Raw genomic sequence first — 15,427 nt, forward strand, 5'->3', positions numbered from 1 at the left:
ATGCCTTCGGGGGCACTTCCCGTCCCGGCGGCGTGCCGGAACGGAGACTCCTGTCCCCCGGATCTTGGCTTCGCGATGGCGGCGGCTGCGGAAGGTTTCTCGTACCGTGGCTTTTTTCGTATCGAAGTTTTAGGTCGGGGACCTTTAAATAGGCGAAGAGGCGGAGTCGGAAGGCCGACGGGGCGATGACACAATAGGGGCGCGGCCCGGGCCACGGCCGCGCCACCCTATCATCCGGGCCCACCGGGGCTCCCCTCCGGTGGCTCTCGGGTGTTCCGGAAGCTTCGTGGAAAAATAGGATGCTGGGCATTGATTTCGTCCGATTCCGAGAATATTTCCTTACTAGGATTTACGGAACCAAAAACAGCGAAAACATGACAAGCTGGCCCTTCGGCATGTCGTCAATAGGTTAGTTCCGGAAAACGCATAAATATGACATATAATGTGTATAAAACATGTGAGTATCATCAATAAAGTAGCATGGAACATAAGAAATTATAGATACGTTTGAGACGTATCATGCTCTAACACCGTAGTCACCCGATCATAGATCTTAGGTTTTCACCCTGAAGACAGTCCCCGCTCTCAAAACAATGCCTCCAACAAGGTCATTGTCAGGCAAAACCAGTTAAGGCCAGACCTTGGGTTTTCACCCTGAAAGGTAGGACTCTGAACTTCACATGTGTTGTCGCCCCCACTTTCATACCGCTGCTGTGTAGCCCGGGACACCAAACAAGTCTCTCAACAGTGCGAAGACTTGAACCTCCCTTAGCTAGCCCTCCCCTCCGGCCTTCATGAACATCTCTTCTTCCGACTTTCATCATGGATCCATAGTCACTTGATGTCAACACAGAAAAAGAGCTTCGCGCCGCTCCCTCCAGAACCAATCGGTCTGAATAAAAGCATGGGTGCACGCGATCGAATACCACCGATCCAGCAAACTCCAGGCAAAAAGCACTGTTACATTCGCCGGCGGAGCCTTCCAGAACTCAACACACCGGCCAGATCACTAGTCCAGGCCTCCGGTAGATCTTCCTCTTCATGAAGGGTCAGAGATGATTAAACATGATTGTAATACCGTGTTTTCATCATTTAGTTTGAGGTTTCAAAAAAAACAATACTTGCGATGTCCCATTCAACTACCTGATGGCTTATGTTCTAGTCACAGGCTGCATTTCGAAGACGACTATCTCTATCTTTGACTATATGTTGAAAGCCAAGTGGTTGCGAATTTTTTACATAATATGTCGTGGAGATTAGTAATATTTCACGCTGAGAATAAATGGTTGTGGGCATTTCTCCAACATATAGAGGTGGAGTATATTTCTTATCTAAAAGTTCCTTTTAGAAGTTTGTCTGAGAAAGATTGCAGTATGCATGTTTAAGCTCATTGTTGCAAGATTAAGTCCAACGCCATAATAGGAAATTAAAGTATGCACCAGCAAATAGATAAGCACCGAATGAAATTTGAATTAAAGCATCAATCAACACGTGATGAACAGCTAGCTTGATGTTCCTGGACTTCTCCACGTGTGTATGATTGTACGAATGAAGTAGACCTAAAGTCCTCGTGAAACATATACAAACAGGACGGAGATTTTGAATTGTTCTGTGTACTATATATATGATACTTTGGTCTTGTCAGAAATTAAAAAAATGTGTGTGTGTGCTGATGGTGTATGCATGAGGTATGCTTCGGTGTCCTCCCTCTTTCCATCTCAACCACTAAAGTTGAAGACATAAGTTAGCTGACGAAGGGGTGCCACATAGAGCAGAAGTTTGAAGAGGGTGACACCGGTGCAAAACATTGCATGCATAACTCAATTTTAACTGACGAATGAATAGGCAATAACTACTATACTATTTGGAAACAAACATCTTTTTTGTAAGAATTTTGAGGCCTATCTCTGGATTAACATGGTGCAGACACGTGTTGTTTTTCTTTTATGTGTGCACTTGCGGGTGTTGGTAGCGTTTTTGTGTAGATCAGAGTTTTTTTTCCTAGGAACATATGAGTTGTGTGGGCTCGCTTGGTGTGATATCCGTGTGTCTATAGCTCCGACATAAAATAAATAACACGCGTGGGTCAGTCAAAGCTGCGCTGGTGACTATGTCCCCACGCGTGGGCTGTTTATGGCCCGACGCGTGCTACCTCTCCCGATCTTCTGCTTATGTTCTCATTATTTTTTGTATGTGCTGGTGGAGAGGCTATGCTTAGAGGAGAGGAGGAGGCGGATTCAAGAATCGGCGGCTGATGGGGATCGAGGAGAGCGACATGGAGCGCGGTCGCCAGCACAATTTCCCCCTTGATCCGCGTCAGCTTGGGGAAGTGGAGAGCAACATGGAGAGGCGGTGACCATTCTTCTTCGCCTGGTTAGTCGGATGGACGGCGGTGACGATTTGCCCCGCGACCGGCACGGCGGGACGCTGCCTAGCGGGCGACGAAGCCATTGCAGAGAAGGCGGTTCGCCCCCGGCGTGAATCATCTCCCTTCTACCGCGCCCTAATTGCTTTCGTATGAGTTCTTATCTTGTTTCCTTGCTGTACGCCTCGATATTTGGTTTTGCCTTACTTTGGATTGTTTCTGTTGATGCAGCGAGCCCTATGAGTGCGCTTCGTCGTGGTTGTGGTTGTCGCCGGCGCCCGGCGGGGCCGGTTGTGGGAGGTTCGGCAGTGCGTGTTTTGGCCCGTGATTGGCCTTCAGTTCGTAAGCGGAGTTGTGGTTCAGTTTGCCGTTCCTCCTGTTCTGCTCACGATTGATGCACGCAGAGTCTCCTTTCCACCGCCAGTCTCCACACCACAGCTGCTCTCTTGGAATAGGGAGAGGTGCTCCAACTCCAGCTCTTGCAGACCGTTGCCGCTGCCGCCTAGATCCCTCCTGAGCGGTGGCCCTCGACCCGGCCGTCTGGTTCGCCGTGTGGGCGCACAACCACCAACAACGCTGGCGGCTGCTCCGGATCTGGGGGGCACTGCTTTGCCTCGGCCTCCCCCGCCTCCACCGATGGCGCCGCTGGTAAGCGCTGCTGGCCGGCCGGCGTTCCCACTCCTCAACTATCCCTCGACCTCACCCGTGGAGGCCTGAGGCTGCCTCAGCTCCTACCGCCCCCTGGTGACTACGTAAGTGCCAATCAATTCTCTTCAATGTGCAACGTTATTAATTCATGAATATAAGTATTTAATCTGCAACGTTAGTAGCCAGTGAATAATCCGTAGACCTTCCCGAATGAATTTCATGATTAATCTGGCTCTAATCCATGTTACATGGTACGGGGATACGGATACGGCGAAACGGCATTTTCTGAAAGTAGACTTACGGGGATACGGCAAGTATATGCTAAGCACATTTAAAAAATCAGCACCAATAAATGATATTATAGAGGATGAGAAAATTAGTGTTAATGAAATAACCTAATCTTTTTTCAATCATGGTGATGTGAAGAAGTAATTGCCTTTCCAAGTTCCAACTCGTTGGATGCAGCTATCGGGCTCCTTGCAATCACAAAAATCATACAGCAGCATGAGGCCTTAAGATGGGCTGTCGATCGAGTGGTACATGCAAAAGGGCCCGTACGACCCCAGAGGTATCTCGTGCGTGTCCCAGCAGTATTTTGGTTTTTCTTTCTATGTTTCAATTCGAAAATATGGGATACTGTGAGATACGCGTATCCCCACGTTTTCCTGCGTATCCCGGTGCAGTAGTGACGTATCCCGATACACGGCACTAATGTGACGTATCCCTGCAACACAGGCTCTAATTACTAATGCATTTTGGTTTCTAGCTATGTCTTCTATACATATGTCGGCTTGGCTGCTCCAATATCTCAAGTTCATATTCTCATTCCAGTACACCTTTTTGATCCAATAAATCCTCTTTCTTGCATTTGTAGGGTGAAGATCAAGGCTATGTCAAACCTGCACCAGCTTCAATCCAATTCATGCCCACCGGATCATCCCTCTAATTGCTCACTTCGGGTAATCTATTCCTAAAGAGTAATAAAGCGCCCTTTTTAGAAAAAAAAATATATTCCTAAAGGAGTGCAATGTAACCTCGGGTTGTCGAGCCTATGTTATTCAGTGAAAGATGGGGCAAGTGTATGTATTGCTCCATCAATTGGAGGCAACGGTTATAGATAGAAATATTTCAATTGAAGGCAACGGGTATAGGAATAAGTATTTGATCAGTACTACCAACATATGTTGGCTGTAATTCTACCGGTGGGGACTGGATTTTCTCGAGGTGCAGTTTCATGTGAAACTTTATTTAAATTATACGGATTCAAGCTGCTAGACTGCCTGCCAGATGTTCGATGAAATATGGTATGAATATTTGCTCTAATTTTATCTGCAGAATAATTTGAACTGGCTCTGTCGCCGTTAGATGATTTGGAAATAGCGCTACTACAGGATAGTGGCAGCGGAGGAATCCTGCAGTTGGAGTGGAGCAGAGTTGCATGGATGGAGGGTGTCCTGATGGCGGCGGCCTCATGCGGTGCTCTGTGAGCGGCTATTCCTCGGTGCCATACTTCAACAGGCGGTCATCGCCGTTTTGTCCATGCATTCTTCTTAGGTTTTACATTGTAATATGCTATTATTTGGTTCAATTATTAATTACGAAAACAAGTATATACTGTCTGCAATTTGGAATGTTTGTTCTTTACATAAAGAACTTGGTGTATATTTTGGTTCTAGGTTCAACCACTCAACCCATGTTCTGTTGTAGGTAAACACCTCAAAATTATTTTTGATTGATCATTGAGGTAGATTGTCCACTCAACCCTAGGAAAACCCAGAGTATACTATCTGCTGGTATATACCCAGAGTATACTATCCAGCCAACAAGTATAACTGTCAAATTGGAATGGTTCTAGGTTCAACCACTCAACCCGTGTTTTGTTGTAGGAATAGGCTGCTCTCGCCAATGGCAGTCATTCTGCATTGTGCCACATAAAACTGCTGGTGTTTTTTTTTTGTTTTTTCTGAGATGAACTATGATCCGAGTATACATCAATATCAGAGATCTAGAAAAAAAAATGTTAGTCGTGAATTTTTAACCTATTTTTACTATGGGCATGGTTTCGCTACATTAGATTATTTCCTTTTTGTACGTTCCAGACATGCTACCAGAAGATATTCTCATGATCATTTTATGGTGATCCTGTGCATATTAGCTTTCTGCTATTTAAGTTTAAAAGGTTTCAGTATTTATTATGGTAATTGTGTCATCTTGTGTTCTGATTTTTCTTTTGAAAATTCTTCGTCTCTATGATTTAGACATGTAAGGGAGATGCTGGTTGGCTATAGTTTTGTCTTCTCATTTGCTAGGTTCATGAGATTTGAGTTTGTTTTGTTCATACCCACAAGTATGCACAGCGATAAGAAAGTAAATCTATTTGGGTATCTGCAATATAATGATGACAGTAAAATATGGCGTATCTACACCTTTTTTTTAAATGGTTCAGCTTCAGATAAGAGGTTTGCCCTCTAACTTAAGTTCAGCCCCTATGATTGAGTACACATCAGAGTCCTTTTGGACCAGTAAAACCACATTATACAGTCACAGCTGACAGTAACACGAACCTTGACAAAGCTATCACTACATACATGATGATACAGCTCAAAGTGCTGACCACTTTGTTTAGGAGACACAGTGCTTATTTTCTATCTATGATTTACCAACCTGAAGCCTTCTGTTGCACAACAATGTTGTGTTTTCCTTTTGACAGAGTTGTGTTCCATTTCTCTGGACTATAGTATAACCTGTTATGTGTGTTCTGAATCTTAGTCTGTTACTTTTGTACAGCACGATGACCCCCAAATGGCCTCCTCCCCTGGCAGAAGACCCGGCGGTACCAACTACCATGGATCGCTTCGCGGTGGTGGCGGGTGATACAGGACCAATGCACGCGTACGAGGTGGACCTGTATCATGAATGTTGAGCGTGAGATGGTAAAGAGGATCATTTGATATTCATCATTTAGCATGGCAGTAACAAAGAAGAACCATAATACGTACTATTTATAGTGTAATTTGTCCAATTTTTTAATTTACATTATCAAGCAAGCAGAATAGTATCCATGTGATAGCATAAAGACCCTCACAAAACAATTTCTGCATAAAGGTTAGAACAGTTAAAAATAAAATGTGCCATGTAACGCTGAAGGGCCTTATATGTTTTACTTTTAGGTATGAAGTTTGTGTCCTCCTTATTTGTCATTATTATTGTCTGATTGTTAAATGAAATGATAAACATGTACTCTGAAATTTTGTACTTACATGATCATGGCACATACTCTAAGTCCCGTCTTAAACTTATTGCTTACAACCTTTTAAAAAATACGGTTTTCTTGCATGCAAAGGAAGAAACGAAAATAACAGCATTATCTAGGAGATTCTGCTTCTTTTGTCGTAGAATGATGCAGGGTTTCATACCATTACATCTGACATTTTGGTTGCTTCCGGGAGTAAAGATATCTACTTGGGTTATAATATATTTTTTCTCTCGAATATTGCATTTTCCTTACATAATCCATTTTAATTTGGAGATCACTCACTGGTTCATGTAGAAAGAGAATGTAAACTGTATCCACTTTTTCTTGGATCATTTGGGATTGCTGAATGGAAAACACTTTCAAGGCATAAAATCTATGAGAATCATGACAAGTAATTGTACTGAAAAGGATTACTGTCCTATCTGGCGATCTGTATTGAATTAATTTAAGCTAGAACTGAGAAACAAGTTAGCTTCGAAAAAATAAATAGTTAATTCGTGCTCAAGTATTCCTAAATAGTTGAACAGATTGAGTTCATTGCAGTAAATTTTTTTGAAAACCTAACATTGATGATGCAAGTTTCAACTGGACCATATCAGCTTATTATAGACATGCTTACACTTCGAATGCAAGTTGGAAATAATTATTTCCCGAAGGACAACTACAGTTACTCAATGAGATGCTGACTGGAATCTCCAAGCAGCATATTTCTTTTCAGTTGTTCTCCTAGCTGGAATCTCTAGAGATGCTGACTGGAATCTATAATTTTTGTAAGATCATTCGTGTCCTTGAATGTTTTATGTGTACACTGTCTTCTCGGTCGTTTAATGCCAGTTCTCTATTCCTTCAACTTCAGGTGCTATTTTGTACAAGCCAGATTGGATGGCCCAGTTTATCCATACACACACAAAATTACCAGAGTATTTGAAGTTCGTTTTGGTAGCAATGCTATGTCTGTAGGCTGGTCAATCCTTCATCTTGGTAGCTAGCTCTGAATAAGATCAGTGGTATGTACGGAAGAAGTTTGTTCTGGTAGCAATGCTATGTCTGTAGGCTGATCAATCCTTCATCTTGGTAGCTAGCTCTGAATAAGATCAGTGGTATGTACGGAAGCCTTTTGTAATCATACATTTTGTCTGTATGAATGACGTGCTATGTAATCAGTCTATAGTGTTTGGCCATCCACTGCTTAAAGATTATGATGGGTCCAACCAACAGTTTTATGTATGATTATTCATATCCTCTGTATTTGCACTATGTGTAAACTGCGCACCCCAGTTGTTTAGTGATGTTTACTGTTCTTCCATTTTTAGGTTCTATCTTGTGCAGTCGAAATCAATGGACCAGTTCATCCTTACACGGTGTGTACCAGTATGTTATACTGAAGTTTTTTGTGATAATAAAGCTATGGGTGTAGCCCACCTGTCATTCATCTTGGCTGTTAAATCTGAAAGTGTGGATAATTGATTCTTCTGTATTGCAGATATATGTAACTATTGTATTTTGTGTGTGCACAAATGTTATGGTTTGTACTACTTGTAATTGCGAGGTAAGTTTACCTTCTATATGCAGCGATGGAAATTGTTGGCGAAGAAGCACCAGTTAGCCACCAACGAGGCACATTCACGATTGTGGTCATTTTGAGATTGTGGTCGTCTCGATCAGCGTGGCCACTCGAGAAGTCCGGATTCATCTTCCTGCTGCTTTACTTTAGTGCCTTTCTACTCCAGGTCCCTCTCATCTTGAGCAATGAAACCATTGTTGCACCAGATTTAGTAAAATCCGTAGTCAGATCTGTCTTGCCGCCAATGGCTTCTCCTTTTGATCTGTTAAATGTACTGTAGCAGTAGAGCTGTCCTATATGGGAAGGAATATTTCTAATCAACCAGTTTTACTGTTGTTCCATAAAATAATTGCTGTTTGTAGTTTTTTTAAAAGTAAAGAGGGACAAAAAAAAAAAGCCTGTGACTGCCAACAAAATTCTGGGAGGTAATGCTTCTACCTATCATCATATGATGAACACTATTAAGGTTTCACATTGTTTATGTTTTTTCATGCGCAACTCTGTATTGTCTGCTTTCTTTTGTTGGTTGCTTCTCTCTATCTCGGATTCATGCTCAAATGTGAAAAAATATAATTTTCCCATTTTAAGTTCAGGATTAGTTTAAACTTGAGAATTCACTAGCAGGTTGATCTTAGATGATTGCTATTGGTGGGCCATCAGTAACTACCAATATATGTACCTACACTAAAACAAGTAAGCAAACTAATATTATTTGCTTACCATTTAAAATAAAGCATCAAACAAATGTATGTGTTGACGTTCATGTTAGATCTCACTCAAATATTTGCTGTTCTGATTTTGTCTTCTTTATAATGTTTTCTTACGGATCTTTGTTTTATTGATAGAGAACATCATCATATCAACCCCAAAAATTTGAGGTTGTTATTGATGATGAATTCATAGAATAGTCTCTTCTGTATAAAAATACCTAATGAGGTTTGTTTTCATATGTAGTTGTTTGACATACAATACATTCTAAATGCAATCATATATTCATTTAATTTGCTGAAGTATTTCATTAATCAATATTTTTTTACATTCGTCTTAATCAATGCAAGTGAGCATACTGACAATTGAAGTTATATTGCTGCTTAGGTTCAGATTGAAGAAGCATCTTCTCAACACAAAACAAGATTGCAGAAGCCATGCATGACTACTCCATTGTTTTGTAGTTAAGATTCTTCTGTCGAGAGAATGGTACACAATATAGCAAGGTCACTTAGTGCTTCTTGTTATAGTTTTATGCTTAATTGATAGAACGAATGAGTGTCACTATTTCACATGCTTATCCATCCGTCAGCTACCATACTGGCGCGGCGTGCCGCCGTGCCGATCATTGCTAGTTTATTTCAAGTTTAGACCATATCATAACTCGCCAATGAATGGGCAATTTATTTTGTGCTCTTACTCATACCCACCTATTGGTACTTTGGTAGGCTCTCACCACTTCCTGCATCTCTCTCTATATATACTGTAGTACAACCCAACATTGTGGAGATATACTCCTTGCAACAAGGCCATCAATCAATAGCAATTAATGATGCGAAAGGCCAATGTAATTAGTAAAAAACTAATCTCAGTTGCATGTCTAGGAATAATAGGTGCCGGGAAACGGAATGACAGTTGTGGCCAGACGGATCGTTGGTCTTTAGAGGGTCCTAGGCCAAGCAACTAAGCTTCAAGCATGCTCAAAAATAGGTTGCCTCGTCTCATTAATTCACTGGGTCCAACTCTTAACCCGCGACAATCCAGAGCTGCAAGAGACCTGACCAAGGATGGGTAAAAGTGAACTTACGGGCTTCCTTCATCGAGAATACAAGGAGCGGAGCCTTGGGAGCTATAGCAAGAAAACACAACGGCTCACCTGTATTTTCAGCGTTAGAGCAAGTATAATAAGCCTACTCAGCTGGCTAGAGTACTTGCCACATCATCCAAAATCCTTGTTGGAAGAGAGAGAAAGGAGGTGAGAGAGTGGAGCCGGCTACAGCTCAAGCGCCGGGCTGCACACATGCAACGAGGCAAAAAACTCCCATTTACAGCCAAAGACCAATAACATGCATGTATTAAATAATTGTTTTTTTAACAAAGCTCACTTAACAGCTAGCCTAATAGCTAGTTTATTATATGAGTGAGCTCTATGTTGACTATAAAGTAAGGTAGCATTGATATAGAGCCAACAGCCGGCTCTTTTGTTAGCCTTGCTCTTAGTGGGAATTTCCTAAATCAAAGGGTTCCTGAACCGGATACGGCAGCCAATAGCAGGGCCTTACATGCGGGTGGAGTCGGTGTGCACTGACTCCTATATAATTCTGTAGGGAGTAAGTTATATGAAATTATACCAAGCTACATTTTTGTTTGGAACTACCTACGCAAATCAACATATTTTTGTGTTTTTGCACAGGTCACAAATACATATTTTTAAGTTTCAGATTTCGTGCACACCTACCTGCATCCATTACGTAAATAATTTTTTTTGTTTGGAAATTTCTCAAGTATGGAAATACAACTTTGTTAAAATACATCGACTTTTCGTGCGGCCCCACCTCCTCTCGTGCACGGCTTCCTATCGGCTGTAATATAAGTTCACCTAGCCTGTGGTCTCGAAAATTAATGATTCTCGTTTCGGCATGGGATATTATCCCACAATGCCATGCCAAATTGCGTGAGCTATATATAGCATGCTTATAAACACTCAAACTCCCTGCTTATTTTTCAAACATATTGCGGCTGAAAGTATTCGACCCAGGTGAGCATTATTGGTGAGGAATTCAATATGCCGAAGCCCGACTTCCAGAGAGAGGATGAAAAGATTGTACGGACAGTTTGCCATGCTAATAAATGTCGTATGCACCGTTTTGATGCAGAGGCTGGACTACCCCATTTCAAAAAAAAAAAAAAAACACACACACATACAATTCATTATAACAAAAAAAAAATCATCAATAGCAGTTCCATTACCTCTTTTTTGTTCATTTCGCTCCTTTGCGCACATGATTTTATTCAGCTGATCACTATACAACGCGTAGGGAAAAGCTTTTGCACATGAGAAAACATTTTTTTTTATTTAAGCATTTCCTGAGGAACATGAGTCTAATTTCTGGATCACCTCCACACCAGACCTCAAAGCAAACTTCTAAACAGCACAATATTACAGCACTACAGGAATGGGGCTATATGCCGAGGGCCGGGAACCCTCGGCGTAGCATGCTTTGGCCCTCGGCGTAGGCTATGCCGAGGGCCACCCTCGGCATAGCTCCTCGGCGTGTAAGTCCCTCGGCAAAGGCACTATCGCCGTCGGCGTAGCCCGGCCCTCGGCGTAGCACGCTACGCCGACGGCAAAACCCTCGGCATAGACTTTTAAAAAATTTAAATTTCCCGTTTCCAAAAAAATTCAAAAAAAAAATTCGAAATTTTTTTTTCTATATGCCGACGGCAAAACCCTAGGCATAGACTTTTAAAATTTTTAAAATTTTAATTTCTTTTACACAGTTTTTTCCTTTTTTTTCTTTCACCCAATACACTTTTAACTCTAACTACACTTAATCTTATGTCAAATTACAATCATGGTTAAACTTCCCAGTCGGTCACCCATCCTCACACTACTCCAGCCTCAGCACGCTTAACTTCTTGGTTCCATTCGGATGAGCTTCCATTATAGAATTGACACCTCTTGCTGATAATAATAGCATATCAACCCTATTAACCCTTGAACCGTGATGCACACTTCTTTATTTTTGAATCCCAAACAATTACTTAAGTAGACAACAATGAATATATATAATTAATAATAATATTGAATTCAAATAAAAATAAAATGATTTTATTTTTTGGTCTTTTTCTATTTAATATTGAATAATTAATATCTTTAAATCGGAAAATCAAAATTCCACAAATAATATGTCTAAATCGATCAGAAAAATGAGAGGAATCTAAATATAACATACATATCATCATTTGAACCAAAAAATTAGAGGAATCCAAATATGACGCCCAATTTGCCATGTGGCCAAAACGGCCCCTCGCGAGATGCGAAATGGCCGTATCGGGCGGGCTGGTGCACCGTTCGCCAACACGCTAAACGGACAAAAATTAGCACATAAAGTGATGTGTTATAGACATAAAAATATTTTTTGCAGAATTTATTGAGCGACGGAAAGTGTACCCCTAGTTCAAATCCGGTCAGTTTCCAGCGGATTCGGCGGGACACCGCAGGAAGCCGCATGGATTCCCAGATAGCTAGCACGCACATATGACATGTGATATATGGTGCGAAGGCGGTGTCCTACCACTACGCGGAGGTCTCGCGCAATACTAAAATGCGCCCCATATAGCTGCTTCACAAAATAAACCCGTTTTGGCACCCCGAAAATGAAAAAACCATCGCCCATCGGTCGGATTGGAAATCCGCTCCCGGGGCCTTGCTTCCCATCCCAGGGATCACGCACATGCCAAATATGGCCTCGTTCCGACAAACTATGCGGTGTCACGGGCCGTTTCCTACTCATTTGCCCTAAAAGCCATAGAAATCCGGACTTGATAGCCCTGTTTATGAAGGGTTTTCCAAAATAATTGTCGTATCCTAATTCCGACTTTTGGAGTGGTTACTAGAACACATAAAATGACGCCATGCGGCTCCGCGGGATTTTCTGACTTTGTTTAAATTGTCATTTGGCCAAAACGGACCCCCACGGAGATGCGGTATGTCCGTACGGGCGCGCTCGGTGCACCCGTTTACCATCGCGCTAAACGGACAAAAATTGGCACATAAATTGATATGTCATAGACCTAAAAACATTTTTTGCGGAATTTATTGAGCGACGGAAAGTGTAGCCCTAGTTCAAATCCGGTCACTTTCCAGCGGATTCGGCGGGACACCGCAGGAAGCCGCATGGATTCCCAGATAGCTAGCGCGCACATATGGCATGTGATATGTGGTGCGAAGGCGGTGTCCTACCACTACGCAGAGGTCTCGCGCAATACTAAAATGCGACTTATGTAGTTCCTTCACAAAAAAACCCCGTTTTGGCACCCCGAAAATAAAAAAACCATCGCCCATGGGTCGGATTGGAAATCCGCTCCCGGGGCCTTGCTTCCCATCCCAGGGACCACGCACGTGCCAAATATGGCCTCGTTCCGACAAACTATGCGGTGTCACGGGCCGTTTCCTACTCATTTGACCTAAAAGCCATAGAACTCCGGACGTGATAGCCCTGTTTGTGAAGGGTTTTCCAAAATAATTGCCGTATCCTAATTCCGACTTTTGGAGTGGTTACTAGGACACATAAAATGACGCCATGCGGCTCCACGGGATTTTCTGACTTTGTTTAAATTGTCATTTGGCCAAAAGGGGCCCCCACAGAGATGCGGTATGGCCGTACCGGGCGCGCTGGTGCATCCGTTTACCATCGCGCTAAACGGACAAAAATTAGCACATAAACTGATATGTCATAGACCTAAAAACATTTTTTGCGGAATTTATTGAGCGACGGAAAGTGTAGCCCTAGTTCAAATCCGGTCACTTTCCAGCGGATTCGGCGGGACACCGCAGGAAGCCGCATGGATTCCCAGATAGCTAGCGCGCACATATGGCATGTGATATGGGGTGCGAAGGCGGTGTCCTACCACTACGCGAGAGGTCTCGCGCAATACTAAAATGCGCCCCATGTAGTTCCTTCACAAAAAAACCTGTTTTGGCACCCCGAAAATGAAAAAACCATCGCCCATGGGTCGGATTGGAAATGCGCTCCCGGGGCATTGCTTCCCATCCCAGGGACCACGCACGTGCCAAATATGGTCTCGTTCCGACAAACTATGCGGTGTCTCGGGCCGTTTCCTACTCATTGCCCTAAAAGCCATAGAAATCCGGACTTGATAGCCCTGTTCATGAAGGGTTTTCCAAAATAATTGTCGTATCCCAATTCCATCTTTTGGAGTGGTTACTAGGACACATAAAATGATGTCATGCGGCTCCGCGAGATTTTCTGACTTTGTTTAAATTGCCATCTGGCTAAAACGGGAACCTGAGAACATATAAGAAAGTGATTGAATTGTTTCTATGTTAACATGTTATTCTACATGATTCAAATATGCATGATTTTGACATAAACGGATAGAGGATGTTTTTCTGAATATTTTGATACCTCATACGCATTTTTCTGACATCATATGAATTAGTTATGATTTTTACAAAATTAGACAAATTTGAAAAATAGCCTACGCCGAGGGTGGCCGTCGGCGTAGCCCTGTCTACGCCTAGGGCCAAAGATATGCCGAGGGCTGCCCTCGGCGTAGAGGTCGCTACGCCGACAGCCACGTTTCGCCGAGTGTTGAAAGGGTAGGCTGGCCTGGCCGGGCCATACGCCGACGGCCCCGACTTTTGGCCGTCGGCGTATAGCATGGCCCTCGGCATAGCCTCCCATTCCTGTAGTGCAGGCTTGAGACTTTGGTCCACGTCGCTTCTGGCCAGAAAGGATTATTGTGTGGAGGATGCCCAAGCATACATTGCGGTACGGCATTCGTAGATGCCGTAAACCCAATTTTGTTTTCTCGAGAAGGGTGTCGCCCCAGGAAAATGCCGAGAACATGTCAACTTGTCAAGCATCATCGGATCATCCACCACACAACACTTCATCATGTCACGGTATTTCTTTCTTACCAAAGCAGTTATTGGCACCAAGAACAGTTTCTACGCGCTAGTGAGCAACACAACACAAAGCATCCATGCGACTGAACAACGGAAACGAAAGCTACATCATACTCTTAAGAGCATCTCCAATCGCGTCTCCCAAAGGGATTTGGGGCGCGCCGAAAAAAAAACCGTTCCAGCCGCGTCTCCCAAAGTCCATTTTTGTCCGGCGCGCCCCCATACGGTGTCCGGCGCCCCGAGCCCGTTCCCGTCCCACAGGGGACGCACCGGGCACGCCGGACACAACGAAAAGCGAGGCGGGGAGTGGCGGGGCCGACCCGTCAGCGGCACGGAAGGCTAAAACCCCGTCGCCTACCTTTGGTCAAGCGACGTTAATGGCGTCCCTGTTTTCCCAGGCGACGCAGGGACGCGTCTCGTCGTGCATGGCCGCGTGGCCGTCCGCGCCGGAGTTATTGCGTGCAACCACCCGCTACCGCCGCTGTTTTAAGACGTCCTGCAGTTCTCGCCGCTCATCACAATCCTTATCGTCGCCGCCGCCTCCCCCCTCCCAGATCTTCTCCTCGCCGCTCCAAAAAATGTCAAGCTCGTCCTCCCGCAAGATCGCCGCGGCGAACGGCTTCGGCCGCGGTAGCCTCACCGTGGCGGAGGCGTGGGCGCTGTACCACACCCGGTATCCAGTCCCGCCGGACATGCGGCTGCCAAGCAGCGGCGGCTGGAAGATGGCCGTGAACGGCATTGGCATCCCGCCGCCGCCGAAGCCGGATGATGACCCACAAGTATAGGGGATCGCAACGGTCTTCGCGGGAAGTAAAACCCAATTTATTGATTCGACACAAGGGGAGACAAAGAATACTTGAAAGCCTTAACAGTGGAGTTGTCAATTCAGCTGCACTGGAAACAGACTTGCTCGCAAGAGTTTATCGATAGTAACAGTTTTATAGTAGTACC

At 43.8% G+C, this 15,427-nt stretch overlaps 2 long non-coding RNA genes across 3 annotated transcripts; both read left to right on the plus strand.

Annotated features, from left to right (window-relative positions):
- Positions 1–2,403: 2,403 nt before the first annotated feature.
- On the plus strand, positions 2,404–5,958 carry LOC124700322. 2 transcript variants are annotated; one of them, XR_007001709.1, is made up of 5 exons: positions 2,404–2,515; positions 2,597–3,117; positions 3,888–4,237; positions 4,349–4,567; positions 5,801–5,958. It is a non-coding gene; the product is annotated as an uncharacterized LOC124700322 (long non-coding RNA). The 2 variants fall into 2 exon arrangements; XR_007001708.1 differs by having other exon boundaries at positions 4,349–5,958.
- A 269-nt stretch (positions 5,959–6,227) lies between these two features.
- Positions 6,228–7,511, plus strand: LOC124700323. The gene is made up of 2 exons (XR_007001710.1): positions 6,228–7,039; positions 7,126–7,511. It is a non-coding gene; the product is annotated as an uncharacterized LOC124700323 (long non-coding RNA).
- The last annotated feature ends 7,916 nt before the right edge of the window (positions 7,512–15,427 follow it).

Source organism: Lolium rigidum, chromosome 3 (genome assembly GCF_022539505.1).
Source record: "Lolium rigidum isolate FL_2022 chromosome 3, APGP_CSIRO_Lrig_0.1, whole genome shotgun sequence".
NCBI classification, from domain to species: domain Eukaryota; kingdom Viridiplantae; phylum Streptophyta; class Magnoliopsida; order Poales; family Poaceae; genus Lolium; species Lolium rigidum.